Source organism: Cyprinodon variegatus, unplaced genomic scaffold (genome assembly GCF_000732505.1).
Source record: "Cyprinodon variegatus isolate N-32 unplaced genomic scaffold, C_variegatus-1.0 Scaffold1767, whole genome shotgun sequence".
NCBI lineage: Eukaryota > Metazoa > Chordata > Actinopteri > Cyprinodontiformes > Cyprinodontidae > Cyprinodon > Cyprinodon variegatus.
Window position 1 is genome coordinate 63973 of NW_015152220.1, and position 5702 is coordinate 69674.

A 5702-nucleotide genomic window follows, 5' to 3' on the forward strand; every position below is an offset into this window, starting at 1 on the left:
GCATATTTACGACAGTGCACTTTTACTTTCGCCCTCTGGGGGGAGCCTCGCTGGAAAATCAACACCGGTTGCATAGTGTACCTTTAAACTGGTTCTGAATTCATTAATTCTCCCCTGCTAAAGTTTCTTTTCTTCTTCTCTTTTTAGCAAAGTTCTTCCTATAAATGGTGTGGGAGGTATTTTTCACAGCTCGGAATCCTCCAGAGACTGAAACTAAAAACCTTTGCAGAAATAAATCCGACTATCTTCATCAAAACCTTCCTCCATCTGTTTCCTATGATCAGTTTCAGGATTACTGTTAGAAACGGATCAGAACCGTTATAGCTCTGTGGTCTCATGGTTAAAAGCAGTGGTGTCAAAATTACACACATTTGTTACTTAAGTAGAAGTATAGATTCTGCAGTTTAAAAACATTCTGGTAAAAGTTGAAGTTTTAACTTGACCTCTTTACTCAAGTTAATGTGAAAAAGTATGTGCTCCTACTTAAAGTATAAAAGTATAAAATAATCTTTAAAAAAAAACACAGCCAGATGCCACTATATGAATTGAAAGCTCAATTTTTCAACTATTTAGAAAAATTCTTTGAGATAGGGCCAAGGATGAGGGAGGTCTTGTTGGTCTCCGTCTCCCGATACGCTCTCGCCTGTGCCCGACCTTTCAGACATTTCAACATCTTTATCTGAATCCATCATTGTAGCATGGCATAGACAATTCACGTTTGCAGTTTGAAGAACACCTGTTTGCTTCTGATGATTTCCTTTAGCTAACCAATGAGCGTTTGTGTTATACGACTCATCCAATGACACTAGTTTTCACTAGATGTGGATAACGCACATGACGTGAAATAAATATTTATAAACATTAAACCAGCGGTAACCAATTAAAAATCAGTGGGGTCTCATAAAAAAAAAATCATCAACCAGTAAAGGTCTGGAGACATTTTTAATGATCTGTTACTTTAAACAGAATTTAACACTGAAATAAAATTAGGTGTTTATGCATTCATATTATACATTGAATTAAAAAAAATAAAATAAAACAGAAATTGCCAAAAATTGTTAGGAATCCAGTCTGTGTGGGTTGTGTTTTTGTGTTTCCCCCTCCACCACCAGGTGGCGCCCTGTTCTCGTTGGTCCACCCACACATCTGCGGCTGGTTGGCTCATTACTGAGGACTTCTTAAGCGGTGGGCTGCCACTACCTTGACGCCACAGTGTTTGCTAGTTTTGGGTACTCTAGCCAAGCTGAGTTTAGCTGAGTCTAACTGAGTTTTTGTTTCTCTGAGTCTAACGTGATTTTTGTCTTTTGCCTTTCGGCAGAAAGTCATCCTGCAAGCTGGATGTTTGGCCTTCTCCCCTTTGAAGGATTGTTTGAGCTTCACACTGAGCAGGGGATTAACCTCCACACATCCCATTCAAGTTCTCCTGGAAATCTAAGTGGCAGTCCGCTCCATTGCTCCTCAGTAACCAACCAAACCAAAACCTGTCCGCCTTCCAACGAGCCCCTCTATCTCTGGATAAACCCACACGACTGGATTCTGGGAGGAAACCTTTCTCCGCAAATGTGTATCCCCTCGTCGGGAGCCCGGAACGGAGTAGGAAGAACAAACCGAGTTAAGTCCGCCTCAATTCCAACATACTGAACGTGAAATTTGAAAGGTGTTTCGTGTATGAAAGATGAGCTTTACTGTTTTATTCTTCCCTTCAAATGTTATAGCAGAATATCGACAATGATACTGATTTAAAAATAATAATAAAAGACAAACGTTTGCTTGAAAACAGGTCGCTGACAGCAGTGTCTACTCCTTCCTCTGAAAGCAAACAGCTCCTTGTTCTTTTCAACACATTCCTTAAAAAAATCTCTTGTTGTTTCACATAGTCCAAATGTTCTCATCCCATTGAAAACTGTAAACCATATACTTGTAATAAAAATGAAATAGAAAATGGAGTGCACATGTAATCATTTAAGACTAAATCCACAAGGAAAATGACTTTTTCCTGTGTGAAATTTAGTACTTAAATCTATATTTGTGTTTTATATTAACTTACAATTTCTCTATGTTTTACTGTACTATCCTTAATAAACAGTCTAACAGTCTGTGTTCTAACATCAAGCGTTTTACTTCGTCCCATATTGCCAGACTTGTCCCCTGTCTAAATCAGACAAAAAGAGTCCCAGCTTTTTCATTTTAGGCGTATATGCATCTTTTATAATGAAGCAGGCCACCTGCTATAATCAGCGCCCCCGAACAAGATCGGTAGCCCGGTCAGCAAGGACCTGAGGAAGAGCGGCTGCTGACGTCACTATGCTGCGCCCGCCGCTCAGAATGCTTTTTCGTTTTCGAATTATGGATAGTACTTTGCTGGCAGACCACGAAAACGAAAAAGATGATTGATTACTAATTTCACTTATGAGTCAAGTAATGCAGCCACATTATTAAAATGTAAAATGTGCATTTTACATTACATCAAATTTTACATCAAATTTTACATTCCAAATTTTATTTTGTTATGTATTTGCTGGGGTACATTTTATAAATAATAAATCTCATGTTTGACGTGTATGACGTCAGCCGCAAATGCGCACTGGAGTCGTAACAGGAAGCCCGGGCCACAGACGCCTACGCTCTACCCCTTCTATTCATTGGGCTAGCTAATCTGAATCGTTCAATTCCATTCCAAGAGTGAGATTATCTGTGGTAGTAGCACTAGACATTTTCCAGGAATGTGAGTAAAACTAGCAGCAGTTCAGCAGACAGGATGAATGAATGGTAGCCGGCGCATGCAGATGATGTCATACACATTCAGCTTTGTTTTAAAAAAAATATATAAAAAATATAACCGTGGATGTCTGGAGGACAGTGATTCGCCTACATGTTATGAATGCAGGCGTACCATAAAGATTAAATTATGAACAGTTCAGTTTGTGCCTTCAAGTCGTTGCCCATAGGAAGACGTTACTTGGATATAACCTAACGGAATATCTTCAGAACTTACTTGGTTAACACTTGAGGACTAAATGTCCATTGTGAAACTAATAGCCACAACATCAGATATTAGCTTCTAAACGTGTCTATGAACATCGCCATACAGCTCGGGGAGGCAAACTTCAGATTAATACTTGCGACTTGGCATGTCAAAGCGTGGCTCGAGGAATTCCATAAGTTTATTGAATCCAGCATCTTGCACCATGGAAAACGGCTGATTGTCTAACACAATGCAATCAATGATTTTCTGACAAATCATTTTCGCTCTCGGGTGTTCCTTGTTGTATTTCTGTTTCTTCTTGATTGAGTCTTTCAGAGACAGTTGGGTTGTTTTTTGGCGCGAGTCGTCTCCAGGTTGCTTGGCTTTACGTTGCTGAAGAAATGCTGTGTGTTTCTCCGGGTCGTGCTTCCTTAAGTGAGAGATTAAATTCGAAGTGTTGAAGGACGAAGTCTTGATATTTCTTCCTTCCTTTCTTCCTATCCTGCATCCTTCTCTTTCTGGTTTAAGGTTAGTTTATAGGGAATTGCTCACATTTAACTGTGTGGCCATGTTGTGGAGAACCATCTATTGTAACATGCGGCCCCCTCCTCTTCCCTTTCATTATATGAACGGGGGAGTTACACACACACACACACACACACATTGCCCTGCCCTTCCCGTTTGCTGAACAAACTTCTGCTACTGTTGTTTGAGATTCGTTATAACATGCTGGTGTTGTTAATGCATTTTTAACCATTTATCATTTAAGCTGAATGTATTAACATTGTTTTTATTGCATCATACCTGCTGCTATTCCAAACAGACATTATTGAATGTATTAACATCTGGCCTATCCTAGACAATCTCAGAAGCCAGTTAAAAGGACTCTTGGGGTTTTATTGTTTTTCTTTCAAAACTAGTCACTTAGTCTACCTCGTGTTTATTTTCTAATAGCATGCAGTTTTTTGCATAGATGTTAGATTTTTGTAATCCTGAATTATTAGAATAAAGACATCATTGTTTAATTTACAGTTGTTTGTAATTCATGTACAGATGGTTTATCACTCAGGCCAGATCCCCCCTCTTTTGGTAATAGTTTGAAAAAACAGACATAAATAATTCTCTGATTGATAATTAATAGTTCTGCTGATAACCTATCCTATGTCACTAGATTAGTATGGATTCCTGGATTTTAACAGCAGGTCCAGGAACCATCCAGAGGTGAAGGGCATAAACCCTGGTAAGTAAGCAAATTAAAGCTACAATTATTCAACTAAGGCCGCTAAATTGATTTCACCTCCGATATTGAATAAGTTAACTATAACTCCAGTTCTAGTCCATCATTTATTCATTACCTGCAGGATATCATTTTGCACAACATGTGTATGATATTTATCTGGGTTATTCTTCCTTTGTATTTTTTACCCTATTCATTTCTTCCATGCTATTTATTTCTGTCATTTTTACGACACCCATCCTCATTTGCATAATGAGGAGGGGTGTGTCTTAGAGGGTCAACTTCTGCCCATTGGTTGGTTAGCAGCCACCGGCCAAAGTCACAACAAACATGGCTACCTACGATAAATTTGTCTGAGTTAGCTGAGACATTTAGCAACTGTGCTAAATTTGACAAAGAATTTGACTCAATGGGTCACATGACGTGGAAACTATTGAAGAAAAATCCCAACTTTTGTTTTTAAAAATATCTTTAAAATTGAAGATAGTTTAAAATTGCATTACAGCAAGTGTGACTTACATATGTTATCTATTGGCATTATTTTATATTAGTTTCGTCTTAGCTGGTCATAAGATAAGGAATTTATTGATTTTTGTTTCTCAGAGTGCTTGGTTTAAAGACTTGTTGATGGTCCCTGAATGCAGAACCGCGTGTGGGAGGAGGGAGCAGCTGAGAGACGCTGGCCGACATCAGAGTCCCTCAGTCGGATCAACCGTTTGCTAGATCCCGCTGAAGAACTAGATTGTTGACATCTGTGTTCATGTGTGCCGCTAACTGAAACACATGGTCTGTCAGAGCATCCAAATGAAAAGTAATAAAGTCGATACTTATGTTAGCATTGTTTTCAAAAACAGTTGCTAAATGTCTCAGCTCACTGACTACATCGTAGGTAGCCATGTTTGCTGTGACTGTGGCCGGTGGCTGCTAACCAGCCAATGAGCCCTTAAGACACACCCATCCTCATTTGCATAATGAGGCAGAAATGTAAAAACGACAGGTAGAAATAAATGGGGTAGAAAAAAATACAAAGGAAGAATAAACCAGACAAAAATAATATATCATGCACAAAAATAAATACTTAAAGAAATTTGTAATAAATGAATAAAGTTATTACAAAGGCAAAAAAAAACAAACAAAGGAGCTAATTAAAAAAGAGATATATACACTTTTGTCTCACTGTATAATTTAATTTCTATCTACATTTTTTATTTTTATTGTATTTTTAGGGGGAATTAATTGTATGCTTACCCGTAAATTCTCTAATATTGGCCTGTATTCCAATAGCGGCCGGGTCTCTAAAAATGGCCGGCCTCGCTGTCAGAGGAGGTAAATAATGGCCGGTCTCTAATACAGGCCGGGGCTATAAACGTTTTTTCTGGGCATACCTCAACATTATACTTGTGGTAGTAACATACAAATAGCCTACCACAGCCCTACGCAGCTGGAAGACAGGCCCTGAGTGCTGCCCGTCTGCGCGAGGAAGAGAACAGACACGCAGCA

General features: G+C 38.8%; 1 long non-coding RNA gene across 2 annotated transcripts in view; it reads right to left on the bottom strand.

The window, feature by feature from the left end:
* Window positions 1-5702, bottom strand: part of LOC107104496 — a 40426-nt gene that overhangs the window by 25444 nt on the left and 9280 nt on the right. The gene's annotated exons all lie outside the window — the stretch shown is intronic.